The 17,900-nt window shown below is 37.3% G+C and overlaps 1 protein-coding gene across 1 annotated transcript in view; it reads left to right on the plus strand.

Moving 5' to 3' along the window:
• Positions 1-379: 379 nt before the first annotated feature.
• CPB1 (carboxypeptidase B1) overlaps positions 380-17,900 on the plus strand; it is a 55,965-nt gene continuing 38,444 nt past the window's right edge. Inside the window, exon 1 of the mRNA XM_047876559.1 lies at positions 380-455. The gene's annotated coding sequence lies outside the window, so the exon portion shown is untranslated. The remainder of the gene's footprint in view (positions 456-17,900) is intronic.

Genomic DNA, 17,900 nt, shown 5'->3' on the forward strand with positions numbered 1-17,900 from the left:
TAGAATGGATGTCAAGGCAGGGCCTAGGACTACTCAGCAGACTTGGACCTTCAAGAAATTTCTTTCAGTCACACAAACCTCAAAGCAGTCTTAGCATGGCTAAGACTTTTTACTCCTGCCTTCAGCAGCAAGCCACAGACTTCTCACTGTGGGATGTGGGAATTTGGTTTGTTTTCCCTTAGCCCTGTGACTATGACTTTCCTAGTGAGTAAGTTCACTGCCTCTCTGCTAAGTTCCCCAATTGGTCTCCACAGAACAGATTTGGCACCCAAGGCAACACAGTTAGGCAAACCACAAAGTCTCCAGAATGAGGAAATGTTGGAAGCAGATAATATATTCAGCTGAGCATTCTTCCTGGCAGTGTGAGCGAGAGCCTGATTTGGATCTTAAAAGCTTGGTGGCAACAACAAATGAGCATTGGCCTGGAAAATCTGCTTTCTCTTAGGCAAGACAAGGTAGGTAATATGAAAATAAGTTTAACATATTTGCAGAATCTATCTGCATTTTAAGGGGGGGGGGGTGGTGATACTACCATATAGGCTACTTTCATGGCATCATTCAGCTCTGCATCCCTTGTGTGTAATCCAAAGCTCTTTGCATCTCTGACTGTTTCCCAGTACCTGAGGGTCAAGCATCCCACTGACAGCTTAGAAATAGAAGCCAAAAAGATTTGGAGCTGGTGTGGGTGACTGTCGAGCACAGATGGCCAGTTATCAATATAATCTGTGTATCTGGGAGGCAAGTGCTGTAAGGAGGCAGCTGCTAAACCAAATCAATCAAACCATAGTTCTTAAGAAGAGAGAGTATGTGTATTGGAAAAGGACAGAAGTTATGGATGCATGCAACTGTACAAGGCTATGATCTATGGTTAAAAATCAGGATTATATGCACTAATTAATTGAGGGTTTCCCAAAGGGCAACCCTATCTTATGGAGGGTCAGAGCAATAATCCATTTCCAGGGCAGAGGCTGGGGGAATGTTGTGGGGAGTCATTTTGCAAGTTTAGCTTCAACTGTCTCAATCCATCGTTTTCCTGGTATGCCAGGGTATGTTACATCACTATTGATGCTCTGTGCTTTGGGATAAGACAGCAGGTCCAGGTTTAAAAGAAGATATTGACCTGCCATTTTCCAAAGGAAGGTGAGCATGGAATGCTTTTACTCCATTTATTGATCACTTAGCTCTGTGGATTAATCTGTACAGCTGGATAAATTCTGAATTTTCAATCTATGGTGTAACCCATAATGTTAGTAGTGGAAAATGAGCCAACATTACTTTGTTCTGGCTATGTGAACAGCACTGAACTCTAATTGTGTTGCTCTATCTAAGCCCCAGAATGGAAACTGCCAAGATCAATTCATTTTGATAAATCAACTGTTTCTGATGGCCATCTACACTGAACTACAGCTGCTGTGGGTTTTTTTCCCCCTAACAAAATGATTATGAAGCAAGCATGTTCCAACTATTCCTCACATTGTTTTACTGAACTAATGAATTGCTCTGGGAAGCCTCTTATGAAGACTTTTGATCAATTATTGCATACAAACTGGTTAAAAGAAAATACATCATAATTAGGCTAACAAATCTGCTGTGATGCTGCCTCTCCTGATGAATGAAATCCTTGGAGATGGGGAAGGGGAGACACAGAGGGGCATTTGAAGTTCTCTATTTATTGATTTTCATACTTTATAATATGATGGATTAACCAACACTGGCTCACAACTGCTCTTTGTCCAGAGTTTAAATGAAGAAAAAAAAAAAATAACTTTTGGTTCCTTTAAAAAAAATTTTCTCCTAGATGTGTGAGAGGAATAAGCATATGGTCTCCAGCAATACTACTGAGAACATTCACGTAGATCAAAATGAGGAAATGCATTTCAGCTGTCACTACCGTGTCATTACAGCCCCTCTTCAACTGCATTTATGTTGCCAACAAGAATCCTCACCAGATCAAAATGATTGGAATCAGGCCCAAGACAGCTGTGGCCTAGATAAAGCAAACCAAATGATTTTCAGTCTCCTAGATACCAAGAAACAAGATATGTCATCGATGGCCAGTTAGTGATCTTGTTCTACACTTCAGTACTGCTCATCTGAGCATGACACTTTCAGTACAGTCCTTGGACTATCGTTATTGGTTATGGTTTAAGGGGAAAAAAAATTCCATTTTATTTAAAGCCTTTCACTGGCAAAGTTGGGGACTCAGACACCAAGTGGCACAGAGAAAAATTCAGGAGCCCATAAAAGGACCCAACGATCTAATCAACTAGAATGTCCTTTTCTGTAATAATTTCATTGTTCAAAAATTGAGGAGACATTGGCTGCAAACATTTTCTAGACTAGAGACGACTAAGTGACATCTGGAGTGTGACTCTGGATTAAAATTCAACCTTACATATTACATAAAAGGGGGGGGGGGACTACATGAAGAGAAAGTCACCAGTCAAACCTCTCACAAAAAGTTTTGTGCATTAATAAGAAATTACCCCTTTTGTAACTACCTATGTTTACAGAGACTGGTAGCATTACGCTCTATGAGATATACAGATTACATGGATAACCGGCCATCTGTCCTCAACAGTCACCCACACGAGCACCATGTCTGCTATAATTGAGTTGAGATGTCTTCAGACGACCAGAGTCTTAAAAGAGTGAAATCACTCTTTAGTAATTTAGATCAGTGTTCCCCAACCTTTCTTATGTCATAGTATACATAAAGTTAATGTTTGTACAGACAAGGCTGTTTGAGGCCCTGCCACCCTGGAGACTGAGAGCATAAACATCCCAGGCCCGCTATGAACTATTCACGTGTGAAGTTTTCCTGTACAGCAGAGATTGTTAACCTTTTTTGGGCCATAGACCCTTTTAGTATCCAGTGATGTCTATAGACTCAGAATAATACTTTTAAGTACATAAAATAAAATTGAAAATGATTGAAAAGGAAACTGATTATATTGAAATACAGTTATAAAATATTTAAAAACCTAATGTATGATATAGTATATGTGCTTTTTATTAAAGCATTAAAAAAAGAAGATCTAGGCAATTCTAGTAAATACTGTAATTTCAAAGTAGTTGAGAATGTAAGTAGTATTTCAAGATATCTATAATAATTCCATTGTGATATGAAAATATTTGTTATTTCTATTAAAGAAATAACATGTTGCTAAAACTACAATGATTTCTGGCATATAGTCACAGTTGAGGAAAATGCCAAATTTCAGTGGGAAGTGAGAGAAAACGAGGATGTAATTTTTTCAAATCCCAACTCATGAACCCCTTGAAATTTCTCCATGGTTCCGAGGTTGAGAATCCTCATTTAGAAGAAGAAAGGTACAAAAAAATGAATCTTCTCTGTTTCTTTCTATTCCTTTCTCCAGACTTATTCTGAATCTCTTAATCCCCTTCTCTGTCCCCTTTTCCTACAGTTTCTATTTTTTCTTAGCTTGTCTTTCCTTACTATCTCCTCCCATTCTCTTCCTGCACTTCACTTTCTTTTCTCACTTTCCATAATCCACTCTCGGTACACTCAGCATATGATCAGACTCCCCAGGAACAGGCTCTTGAATTGCTCTGCTCATAGCAAACAGTGGAAGTTTGGGCAAAGAGGGAAATGCACCATGACCTGCAGCCAAAGTAGGAGATGGATACAGCTTGCTCCAGGCCAGGCCTCCTCGTCATAAGTGAAAGAAAGAAAGCAGCACACAGTTCAGAACAAAATCAGCAATCGTTTGCTCACTTTGCTCAGTATACAACCAGCAAAGTTATCCAATCTCCAAAGTAGACTATTTACAGGCATAAGTTTTATCACTTCAATATCAAGTTCTTCCTATGAAAACTGAGGTTGCATTAGTTAGTTAATCCCATGTCATTATAGAAAGTGGTATTAGCAAACCTAAAAACATTTCTGGACAGTCAAAAAGACTGTAAGGAAGCTCAAACACTTAAAACTATCATCCATATACCTCAAATACACAACCATACACTGGCACTCAAAAATGTAATCATATTTCACATACATACTTGCCACCCTCCTCCTCAAATAATATTCTAGAAGCATCTTATATGACTATTCTCTTAGAGGCCACTGAATTATCTGGTCGGTGTTCTGGACCACTGCTGAGTAATCTAGAAAACCATTAAGTCCTCCAATAAGTAGCTAAATTAAAATACTGAATAAACACGGAAACAATAGGAAAACAAGAGACTCATAAATGAAATTTATTTTTAAATTGTACTGAATAGAGTTACCAATGAGGCAAAGGAATTCATTAAATGTTAAATATTTCACTTCAATAAAGCACGTGTAACATTTCCTGTAATTTTGTATAAGACCATCTGAACTAATTTTGCAACAAAAAAATCAGCCACCTGGGTAGAAAACTGAAAAAATAACAATAATTTATAGGAATGCCAATTGGGAAAAAGCACGTAATACTATGCCGTCTAGCCAAAAAAAAAAAAAAGAGAGAGAGAGAGAGAGAGAGAGAACTATTCCAATTACTTCAGTGTTCTGACATGAAGCATTCTGCATTATTTTGTTCATAATTCCCCATGAAGAAGAGCCAATCAATCAGGAGGCAGGTAGAAAGAAGCATCTGTGTCAAAGTCACACCTAATTTTGCACACTTCTTTCTCATATGACTCATCCCTTCCCAGACAACATAAAGTCTCCTTGCTTGTCGTTTCAAGTTCAAATAAACATGATGTCTCTGATTCAAATCTTGGCTCTCCTGACCAATTGTGTGACCTTAAGCAGTTACTTTTCCTAAGCCCCAGTTTCTTCAAATATAGAGTAATTCAAAGAGCAATTATGAAAATCAATATAAGCAATCCACATTAAGTTGTTAGTACTGAGCCTGGCATAGAAGAAATTCTCAATAAATAATATGATGAGAGTTTGTATCTGACCCACTCAACTGACAAGATCATATTTTCAAACTATGAAAAGGAAGCAGAGCTGAATTTGATATAATATGGAATGCTGTTTACCTGTATCGAAATCTATTTTGTTCTCCTTATACTTAGTGAAATACATACCAATGGTGTGCCAATGCTGTGCTATTTTTCATACATCAAAGTTAGCAGAAGTATGATTTTAACTTCAAGTGTAAGCAGCTCTTATTGTGCCTAGGACTGTAGCATCTGCCTTGATACACAGAAAGAAAAATCACATCCACGTAGAGGGAAAACAGCTATAGCATTGTTTCTATTAGAGAATAAGTTAAATTTTGTAATTTCTGTAATTTGAAATCCTAAGCATATTGGCTTAGCTTGAGGATTTCCAAAACAATATTTTTTAAAGTAATAGTAATCTTTAAAACTGCAAAAATGTTTAAATTCCCATCTCCTTTATTTAGCCCATTCAAATATGATATCTATAAAAGCTTTGTGTTGTGGTAATAATCCCTTACTATTTCCTCTCTCTCCTTGGTCTTTTCATTTATTCATTTCCCATTAATCGTAACATTGAAATAAAAAGAGAATGAATTTTTTAAAGTCACTTTCCATTCTGGAGCTTTGTTAATTTCTTCTAAGTGCACTTTAGTGCTGTTTAATTTGTATCTAGGGGTAGCACACTATGACTGCACTATTTGCTTATTCCTCCAGACAGAAGCAATTAGTTGGGCTAGCCAAATCCTCCACCTGGCCACCATCAGCATATGCACAGCACCAGGAGAAAACAGGAGGCTGAGTGTTCCTTAGGGCCTGTTTCCTTTGGTATTCAAAACCCCCACTTTCTCCAATGGGCCTGTGGTTGTAGAGGCGTATTTATGGAGCTCCGATCTCTCTGATCCTATTCCCAGAAGACGACGAACATAGCTGTATCTCTATTCTAATATTTCAGTACCAAATGCAATTTTTTTCTATTTAAAAGCTATACTGACAAATAAGGAATCTTTAAAGCGCAATTACTAGTTTGGCACTGGTTGACATTTCTGGTGTGTGTGTGTGTGTGTGTGTGTGTGTGTGTGTGTGTGTTGCTAATACCACCAAGCAATTTTCTGTGACACCAGCTGGGTGTCCTACAATTTAACTCAATTCTGACACTATCTACTTGGAGATAACATCAGATCCCACTGTGGTCCTAGGGGGCTAGAACCAAGGCTAGGTTAGGGGCTCAGCCCCACAAGATTGCCCCACACCAATTCTAAGTCCAGGCTCTCACCTGTGCTTCTGGCCAACTGGCTATAGACCAGAGGTTCCTATGCCCCTCTCCTTGGGCTCCATTAATTTGCTAAAATTGCTCACAGGACTCAGAGAAACACTGTACATACTAGATTACTGGTTTGTTATAAAAGGATATAACTCAGGAACAGCCAGATGGAAGACATACATAGGGCAAGGTATGTGGGAAAGGGATCAGAACTTCCAAGCTCTCTGGTCAGGCCATTCTCCCTGAATCTCCACATGTGCTCCAAACCTCAACCCTTTGGGGTTTTATGAAGGCTTCATTATAAAGGCACAACTGATTAAATCTTTGTCCATTGGAGACTGATTCAACCTCCAGCCTCTCTTCCCTCCAAAAAAGGTCAGGGAGATGGGACTGAAAGTTCCAATCCTCTAGTGAACCCCCTGGCAACCAGCCCCCATCCTTAGGTGCATTCCAAAAGCCACCTCATTAACTTAAATTCAGATTGAAAGGGGCTTGTTTTGAGTATCAAGACATATTTATCACCCTTATCTTAGGCAATTCCAACGGTTTAGGAGTTCTGTGCCAGGAACAGGGACAAAGACCAAATATATATTTCTTATTATAAATCACAGTATCACATTACTGGAACTTGATGTTTGTTAATGTTATATAAGAAAAATCTAGAAAAAAAAAGTAAGCTGCTAAATACCAATCATGGCTCAACCATGATTATGTATGTCAACACTTTGGAAAATACATATATTGTACTATGGTAAGACTGTTTTTGCAAGGTCACTGGACCACTCCATACCCCTTTGAATTAGAATTTGTAAGTCTGAAGTATAACTTGATAAATACCTATGTTGAAAATGGCTTTTCTCTTAGATGATAGGATCATTAGTTTCTAGACTTTCTTCCCAATACTTAAACTAGCATTTTCTCTAATTTATAAGAAATTTAATTCCATACTTGTCATGTGATGAGTGCTCATTGTGATTCAGGAAAGTCTGAATTTAAAAATTAAATCATGCCTCATCTGGGAATCTGGTACCCAAGCAAGTAGCCATTTTTAACTAAGTAATTATCATATCCCATTCAACTAAAGCAAACATTAAGCATCTTGTACTATATCAATAGTGTGAGAAAATGTGCAAGAATTTTAAATGTGTAGGGCACAGCACATACTTTTTATTCCATATAAAGTGCTTATAATTAATCTAATATTTTTATTTTGAACAATATTTACACCTTTCTACTTGGGTTTTAACAAGAGACATAGCGTTCAAAAGAGCTCCTCTTGAAGGTCTTGGAACTTTCACCTTAGAGAATGATTCTTCTAGTTCTTGGTCATTTTTTTCCTAGTTTTAGAAGCTGCTAAATACCAAACCCACAGGTGATTCGGGAAAAATACCCAGCAACTTATTCCAACAAACAAGCAAAGGGAAGTCCCAAAGATCTTTAAATCAATTAACCAAAAGTTGCCATTTCTTCTCCTAAAGCAAATTAAGTTTTTTTTTAATTAGTTGTGAAAATCATCTACTAAATAGCTTCTTTCTTTACCATGTACAATATAAACCTGTTCACATTTGTCATCTAGGTGCCTAGCTCAGTGCCCAGAACATGGTAAATGCTACATAAATATCTTTGGAAATAAGAAAAGGCTAGTTGAGTGATGAATGAATGAATGAATGAATGAATGAATGAATACCATATCCTAAATCTTAAATCACTCACTACCTATTTAGTAGAAATGTCCTGAGAAGTATTGTTGTTCTTAATGTTATTTTAACATTTGTCATCCTAACATTTTCCCTATTCATACTGTCAAAAATGTGCAAATGTGGAATTATGCTCTACATTGCTCTGCAGTGTATGAAGTCAGGAAACAGAGCAAATCAAGATGGGGAAAATTTTCCAATCTCTTAACTTCTCTGGTAAATTAATAAACTACCCTGAATGTTGTTCTGAATTTAGAAAGGTTTTAAAACAGATTACTTTTTTCTTCTCAGCCCCTTTAAGAATCAACCTACATCCCAGTTTTCAAATGTGAAATGCCCTTCAACCATAAAAGGACAAAAAGAGAAGGGATGAAATGATACACTCAAGGACACAGTTTTAAAGAATTAGATTGCTACATCACCTCACAGCAGACAGTCTGGAAATGACAATTGCTAGGCTTTTTGATGGTATTAGCAGAGTAGTAAATATAATGTATATGTCATTTTTATTCCAGACAGGAAGACTGGAGGTAGTTACCAGTGAATGACAGTAAATTGTACCAGATGCCAAGTAAATTTTAACAGCCTTTTAGCTGCACTTCTCATATTCACATACTCATTAGTATTTTAATTTTTAGGTATATAACTCAAGGTCTCAATACAACCCCATGTAAAAAGAAATTTTCAAAGATGTCTATAGAATAACATCCCGCTCTTGAGACAAAAATCCATAGTTTGATCAAGAAATTATTGTGTTGGTACCCAAGAGAAATGAAAACACATATCCACATAAAGAATTAAATATGAATGTTCTTAGCAGCATTACTCATAATTACCAAAAAGTAGAAACAATCCAACTGCCCATTAACTAGTGAAGGTATAAACAACATGTGGCCCATTCAGACAATAAAATATTACTCAGGAATAAAAAGATATGAACTAGTCATAGATGATACATTATAGATGAACCTCAAAATCATTATGCTAAATGAAATAAGCCAGGTGCAAAAGACTCATATTCTATTATTCCACTTATTTGAAATATCTAGAGAATAAAAACCTAAGAGATAGAAAGCAGATCAGTGACTACCTGGAACTAGGGGTGGGAGCAAGGATTGCCTGCAAAGGAACCTAAGGATCTATCTAGGGTAACAGAAAGGTTCTAAAATTGAATTCTGGTTACAGTTACACAACTTTGTAAATTTACTTCCTCATCAATCCTTAGTTTACATGACCTCTCAGCAGTTTAGGTCTTAGGATTGATGCTATAATGCATTGAGATTTGGGGAGTTATTGGAATGGGTGAATAGATTTTGCACATTCACCTCTCCAAAGTCCCCATCAATTCCAACTGCCTACTGCACATTTCTACTTGGATAACACATTGGCATTTACATTCATAATGTATTTCATCACATCTAAATCACCATCATTTATAAAATAAACCATTATTTTCTATACAAGAAAAAAGTCACCAATTTGATGACATTCTATTCATTGTAGGAACCCCAGTTAACTGAGACATATGAAAAGGTGGGAGGGGCGGGGGGCGAGGCGCTGGTTTGCAGGGAACACTGTGTCCTGGGTTCAATGAACTCTAGTAAGGAGGTAAAGGATTGTTTCAGCTGGAATTCAGAAAGGAAGATATTTCAAGCAGTTGGCAGAGCTTGAACAAAGGCACGGATGTTTGGACAACTATGGCATCTGGAATGACGAAAGACGACTTGAAACAGATCTATTATCAAAAAGATATGAACACTTAAGCAGGCTCCCAACAATTATCATAATCTCCTAACCCTGAAATGCACTTCAGCATCCACACTCAAACTCTCACCAAAGCACAGTCTTGTTCTAAATGAAAATGCACCATTCACTTCATTCCTGAAACTACCCTCTTTTAAAATCACCTAGTAAGGAGTTACACATTTTAAGAATTCTGTAACTCAGAAATTAGCAAATTACATTAGCTTTTTAAGATTGTTTCTACTTTTTTAAAAATCCTAAATAAAGAGGGGCACCTGGGTGGCTCAGTCAGTTAAGCATCCAACTCCTCATTTTGGCTCATGACATGATCTCAGGGTTGGTGAATTCGAGCCCCACAATGGGCTCTCTGCTGACAGCGCAGAGCCTGCTTGGGATTCTCTCTCTGTCTCTCTCTCTCTCTCTGTCCCTCCCCCACTTGTGTGCTTGTGCTCGCTCGCTCTCTTTCTCTCTCTCGTTCTCTCTCTCTCAAAATGAATAAATATAAATTCTAAATAAAGAGTTTTCTTTTAAAAATATGTGTTAAGAATGAAAGAAAAAAAGCACATCAATAAGGAAGATGTCTAGTACTTGCACAGGCAGGCCAAAGTCCAGAATGTGCTACAGTCAATGGGAAAATGTCAAGGATAACAAAAATAATTTACCTGGATCATAAAGTGACAAGAATTAGCAAGAAATGAGTCCCTCTTCCTCACTTCACTTTTGGGAGATAGTATCATCACTAAATAACGAAAGAAAAAAAAAGGAGACATAAATACACAAGGCCTAGTTCCTCCTGTTCTAGTTTGTCTTCACCTGGAAAGCATAGAGGGACTCAAGCTCAGGAATGATGAGGAACAATAAGAAGCATCCAGCCCATTTACTATGGTCACAGCCTCTATGCTCAGCTGGACTGTGCAGGGAATTCAGTTTCCCTAAGGGCCTGAAAGCCCTTGTATATGTTCACAAGGAACAAATGCATGGAACAGTAAAGAAATCAAATTACTTCTATTCAAGAAAAGCCCCTCCCCCCCCCCCCACTTCATAACTGCTGCCCTCTTTGTAGGCCACTTGTCACATCTCAGCTTCCACTCCTCAAGCCATGCTTAAAATTTCTTTTGTCCTGGGTAAAGTTGTCCCACTTCATCTCACAAAACTGCAGCTGCCTACGAAGCTGCCAACCTCTCTGTTCTGCACAGTTCCAAAGAATAATCTACTGGAGCAAGCATCGTTTTCATGCTAGCATCATGTAAGTACCTTATTGTCGCTGACACTATCTTGTTATTTAATGCTTTATTGGCTCTTACGTATGCCGACATAGACCTCAAAAAGCCAAAAACAATGTCTAATCTAAACCTACTACACATATGCTTTTTTCCTGATTTGCCTCTCCATCTACAGCCTTACTAAAGTTCAAGTAAGCCATAGCTAGATTTGAAAGCCAGCTAATCCCATCAGTGGACCCAACAGGAGAAACTTAGCCCTGAGGCGACATTACCCAATGTCTGAAGACATGTTTGGTTGTCAGAGGCAGTAAGGGAGATTACTACTGGCATCTAATCAGCACTGTCAAGGGAAAGTGCTAAATATCCTACAAGGCACAGGACAGGCTGCACAAGAGACAGTTATCCAGCCCAACATGTCAACAGTGGTAATATTGAGAAAACCTACAGTAGTCTACAAAATGTTACCAATTCCATGACTATAAAGTCATTTTTCATTTGACATATATTCTTGGTATATAGAGTTACAGTATCTGCCTTCAAAGATTTAACAATGAATGAGCCAGAATGCCTGTTCTTCATACCTACCATGCATACTTTTAACCACGTTCAGAGATCACCAGCCATCAGATAAAATAATGCATGTTAAAAACACACTGACTTTTTTTATTATTCCCAAAACACATGTAAGCTATTAATGTGAATAAATCATTAATAAGTCATTTAATAAATTCATTAAAAAGCAGTCACTAATGGTTCCTATGCATAATTTTCATTTATCTGCATTAAACATGATACCTACATTAAACATGATATCCCCTCACCATAACCAGAAAGAATGTATGGAGTCTCTCTTTTACATCAGGAGATCTGAGCCACAGACCTGACCCTACATGGCTGGAGTATATATTCTGGATCTGCCTGATGCCCATTATGATGCTCCCACACCATGCTACTGGTTTATGTGAACATTTTGTTTGTTGGATAGCATGCTAAGTAGAAACATGAGCAAATGCATGGTTTCAAAAAGGAAAAAAAAAACTAGGAATAAAAAAGAGAGAGAAAGAGCTTTTTTTTTTCCCCCAATCATCACTGCTTATGCCAGAAATGTTGGGGATGATTATTTCAGCTGTGTCCTTCCTCTGTCTCTGAGGCCCTTCCATTGTCCACAATTTGTGACCTGATCCTATATTTTTGATCAGCTTGTCTGTCAGTTAAAATTTGCCATCAAACAAAACTTTTACCAAATGCTACCCTTATGCCCATTGGACTTAAACCAGCTACTCTTCCCACATTTTATACTCTGAATTAAATTGTGTGTGAAAATTACCTTTTATTGACTTTAGTGAGAGCCTTATACAAACTGAGGGCAGATTTCAACTGCCCACTGCCAAAATAGCCCTCTGTCCCATCTGTTGGATGCACATATCATTAAGACTTTTATTAGCCTCAGAAATAGAGAACTCATTTTATGGTGTTAGCTAAAAATCTACGAAAGTCCTTGAAAAGCAGCTCTTACTGGTCCTGGTAACCACTGAATTTCAGCCAATGCTGCTAGAGAGCCAGACTAGCCATAGACATCAAAAGTTTAAAATGCATGTAAATGATAATACCAAAAGGTAATTTCATTGGCTATAAATTCATACTTTACATTAAAGTGCTCAAAGAAAGTGGAGACTTTTCAAAATTTAAGTTTTTAAAGAGTATTAAGAAAATTTCCTCAGAAACTCTGGAAAAAACATAATGGCTTACAGAAAACACTGTGAAGTAAAGACATGGCATAAGAGTCACCATCAGAAGAAATCAAGAACTTTCTTGGAAATGAAAAAGTTGTAAAAGGCTTAACCATTAGGGGCCCAGGGAGAAGTAATGACCTTTTACCAGAAGAAGAGAATAAAATCATGGAAGCCTAATATGGCTTTTTACAGTTCTGCTTACAATTACGCATTAGACAATTTACCCCTTGTGGATGAGTTCCTAAAGCCTGCTGAGATGTTGCACTTGGAGAAACGAATACATGCTGTTTTTTCTTCTGTTGTGGTTCATTTTTATTAAAACAAGAAACCTACAACAACTAAAAGAATTTTTCACTTTTGCTGAATTTTACTCTTTCCAAGAAGACTGACAGCATGGATGAACATTTGTCCAATATTTGTAGTAAGCCCAACAATAAAAGACAATGGCTTATACATTCATGCCCAGTCAATGTCCTATGGGCTAGAATTCATAAAACAAAGGCAGCAGATGGCATACCTAAATTTAATTTGCTATTTGATTTATCCTTGCGTTACCATTCTGAAATGCAGACACTGAATGTTTTCTAACACCGTTAGAAAACACAAGATCATGCTTTGAGCAAGTTTATCATATAATCTGATGCTGGATCATCAATCCTGAAAATGAAAACTGTAGCCCATCCACAGAGGCACTCTTCTCAGATGAAGAGGGACCTGTCAACAGCCAATATTCCATGTATCGGGGATGGCATTTCATGCAGTTTGTAATCACCACTCATGGCAATAAAGCAATACCAGACACCATCAGAAGGAAGAATGTGCCTTTGATACTGCTGTTCTGATTTGAAATTAGGAAGGATATTGTCGTGTGTTTCAGCCTTACCTCCCAATGTTTCCTGAGAAAACTGATGTTTTCTTGGATTGATTAATGGGATTACCTTTCCTTGTGGCTTCTTCTCTTGAACACTTTGCTACCATATTTGACTGCCCATTAGTATAGACACAGATGAATATTCTGGGCTACCACATTCTAAAATGAAAACTTCTTGAGCCTTATGTTACTGCTTCTGGCAGCTGTCAAAATAATTCCTGCTGACATCATGTTTAACAGACTTGCCTCCAAGTCAGATCAATGTTGGGGAACAGCATGCAGTGCTGCAAAATTAGGTCATTAATTGTGAAGCAACTTCAACCCTCCTTGCGTTTGGAGACCAAAACTTCCAAGGTAAAAGGAAACTGAACAATCAAAGATTCTGAATCTTCTTTTAAATCTCAATCAAGGTGTCAATTTAGCTATTTAATTCTCAAAAGTCTTCTGAAGGATCTTATTATTTTAAAGTATGGTGATAAAATAACTAGTTCTTCAAAGGGACTGTAAAACATTCCAGCGTTAAAATATATCCCTCCCAAAGGGTGAACATCCAAGTGCTAACATCCATTGTACTCATCATCTTCTAAGCACTTAAATGTCAACTTTTTCAAATGACTCGAGGAGAATCTGTGGTCAACCTGTTACCCTCAACCATGTCAACCAGACTGGCCATCATAGGTTAGCCTATCAAATGACCTCATAGTAATATAATAAAAAGCACAAGAGTCTCAATGAGTCAGAATCTGAGGACAGAAAAAACAATCTGGTGGTTAGAAGTAAACTGCCAAATGACAGCATCAGCTGTATTATCTGTGCGCCTGGAGGTTGCCCTTCCAAGCTAATTTTAAGAATAAATTGAAATTGAACTGGAGCCATACAAAGTAGAACACAGACCTTTTTGAAGATTCATATCAGGTAAATATTAAACAGGTTGTCAGAAAATATCGACATTTTGTTTTTTGGAATTGATTTTATGCTTTTATTTCTCTACCCATACAGAATTTTAATTAACATTTATTTATTAAAACCTGCCCTTTCCTCAAAAGGTTTTAAGCAATTTGATGTTTTGTTATGGCATTTTAAGAATAAAGATAATTCCCCACTACCTTACAAACTAGCAAAAAACAAACATTTCTCATATTTGAATTAAAGATATAAATGTATGTCTTCTTACAAGTTTGTTTCCAATAAAGTAAAGATGTTAATATGGAAATATAAAATTTAATTTATTCATTTAATAATTCAAAATACCTTGGATTTTTTTCCTAAAATCCATAATCTAACATATCAAAATATTAAGATAGATGGCCTATAAGAATTAACAAAGATAAATGTAGGTACAAAAACAGGTTGATTTATTTGGCACCATTCCAATCTACCTCCCTACTCTTCTGTCCTGATTAATTGCCCTCAGCAAGGAGCTGGAGCCTAGTTATGCTGTTTTCTTAATTCCGGTTGATGGAGTGTTGATACAAGGATAGAAGGAGAACCAACTGCCTTCAAACTAACCCATTCTTCAAGAGTTAATCAATCACAACTTGTCCATTTTAATTATCTCCCAAATTCCAAATAGAGATATGTTTGCAGTTTCCAAATATTTGCTTGATTAAAGATGTTTTCCTTGTTTCAACAAGGAACCTCAAATTGATGAGTCAGGTGGTAAGATTTATGGGGTGAAGTTGTCCTGTTTATCTTCCAGCTTTCAAAAATACTGGTCTATAATTCAGTAGTAAGCAACATTCCCCCAGAGATATGCAGACCACATCCATTAATGATGATAATCATGTTTAAAAACATATGTATAAACATACATCAACATCAGTAAATGCCAGAGAGAAAAACCAGCCAAGAAAATATTTACAAGCCTCCTTCTTCACATCCATAAAAAAAAAAAAAACAGCTTATTTGCATATTAAATATAATTACACAAAGCTAACAGGCCATTGGTGCACCTGGATAACATTTTCTGGTTGTTTTTGCCCTCCTTGGAGCAATACCAACAGATTGGGTCATCAATCAGTTACACCCATCAAGTTATAGGGAAATTCTGGCTGCCTCACAAACAACTGGACAATTCAGTTAAGGTAAGGATTTGAGCAGAATTTTGACTGAACTAATCATTTCTTTTGCTAGATGGAAACAAAAAAAAAAGCTAACTTTTCAGAAATAATTCTCCATTTAGGAGCTTCGCCTCTATCATCTGAAATCCTATTGTGTTTTTAATATCAGAATCAAAGCACCAAAGTTCTCCTTTCATAGTAAATGGTCTAGCAATTGATGATAGAATATGATGATAATGATGATGATGATGATACAAGATTTACGAACAAGTAATTTTTATATAAAATTCCTCTTGTTCTGGGGGCGCCTGGGTGGCTCAGTCAGTTGAGCGTCCGACTTCAGCTCAGGTCATGATCTCGTGGTCCATGAGTTCAAGCCCCACGTCGGGCTCTGTCCTGACAGCTCAGAGCCTGGAGCCTGTTTCAGATTCTGTACTCCCTCTCTCTCTGACCCTCCCCCGTTCATGCTCTGTCTCTCTCTGTCTCAAAAATAAATAAATGTTTAAAAAATTTTTTAAATAAATAAAAAATTAAATTAAATTAAATTCCTCTTGTTCAATATCAACAGACACAAATACATGTACAAAATACTTGAACCCGTCCAAGTCATTAGAACTATTTTCTCTGATTAAACAGAAATTACACATTCCCTAATTTATCTCTCTTCCCTTATATCATTTTGTCCTTAACAGTGAAGAAGAGCCCTCACCCACTAGTTCTATGTATCACACAAGTTGAGAGAACAGTTTACCCAGAATCATCCATCTACCCAATTGTTAAATCCACACTCTAAAACAAAGAAGGAAGATGTCAAGAAAACTACTCCTTTAATATTTGTGCCTAACCACTTGCATGCCTGGCACAACAAGGCTTAAAGAGCAGAAATTAAGTCCCTTTCATCTCTGAATGCTCCATAGCACTTAGCCTAGTGACCTTAATGCTGAAGTCACAATAAACTCTTTGTCCTTGAACAAAACAGACTAAGAATACACAAAACCAAACTCTTTAGTTAATGTGATTCCATTTGTGATCTCAGTCTAAAGTTTCCCAAAATGTGTTCCCAAAATCACTGGTCCTAAGTGATGCTTTTGAAGAAAATGTACCACAACCAAACATACCAGAATGCAGCAAACGTCCTAAGTCTTCCAATTTCAACTAGACTTAACCAACCCAGTGCTCTACTGTGAGATACTTGGGGAAATGCTGTCAGAGCCCCCTTTTTGGTGATTTACCATACACATTAGAGACTCTAAGAACCCTACACTAAAGGAGCTTGTTTCTTTTAGCGTAAAGCAAACACATCTGACCTCAGAACCCCTTCCTATTTAACACCATGGAATATGTTTGGAGAAATGCTTTTCCAGAAACTGAGACCTCATATAGGATGAATTATAACACCATGGGGCAGTTTACACACTCTCCCAAAATCTCACACCGTTACATGAAACACAGACACAAAGGTGCTTTGGGACTTATTAGTCACCAAGCTGTGAATAAAAAATAAGAATTTAAATGTATAAACATGAGATAGGAAGCAGAAATCTCAATATCTACGGGCAAACTATTACAACTAACAAAAAAAATTTTCATTACTAACTGGAAATCCTAATTGCCCTCTACTTGCATTCACAAAGCATCAACTCAAATAAATTTTCTAGTATGTTTAAAGTTCCAAGTACAACACCACAAGTCATCCACAAATGATTATGCCCTCCTTTAGTGTATATCTGTAATTCTTTTTAACTGTACAGATCTGAACTGCTTCTCTAAGTTTCTAGAATACTCTAGCTAAAGAGCCATACAAGGCTCCACTATGAAAGTTAAAATTCAGAATCCCACTTTCCCAGCCTCTCTTGAAACTGGGACTCTGGCCTAAGATCTTGACTTTGACTTGGGAACTGGTGACAGATACAAGTGAGGACTGCTCAAGATTCATCCTGGGAAGGGTGGCAATAGCAGCAGTAATAGCTGTATTAGAAATTTTGCATGGGGTGTATGCCAAGGTTCTAGGAGTGGTCAAATGACTTAGGCCTGGCCAATCAGCACATCCCATCATCCTGACCACAGAATTGCTTCAAATATAGGCAGATGCATGTGCCAAGTAAGTCCACTAAGATTCAATCTGAAAATCTGGGTTAGATTTTTGAGAAGAAACTACCTTTCCAATAGAACTGCCAATTCAGTAGGATGTGAAACTGAACCTAACAGCGGCCTATTATCACATGGCAGAATTCACCAAAAAGAGAGACGTGTAAATCATCAACTGAACTTGTGAAGCCAGCACTATTGCTAAACACTTCACTTGCATGAATGAGTTTTCTCTTGCATTTAGCTAGTTTATTGTTTAGACCAGGGTTGTTATGCATGATAGAATTCCCATAGATTCCCTCCTTGCAGGCCATGATAGAGTTTGTTC

Source organism: Prionailurus viverrinus, chromosome C2 (genome assembly GCF_022837055.1).
Source record: "Prionailurus viverrinus isolate Anna chromosome C2, UM_Priviv_1.0, whole genome shotgun sequence".
NCBI classification, from domain to species: domain Eukaryota; kingdom Metazoa; phylum Chordata; class Mammalia; order Carnivora; family Felidae; genus Prionailurus; species Prionailurus viverrinus.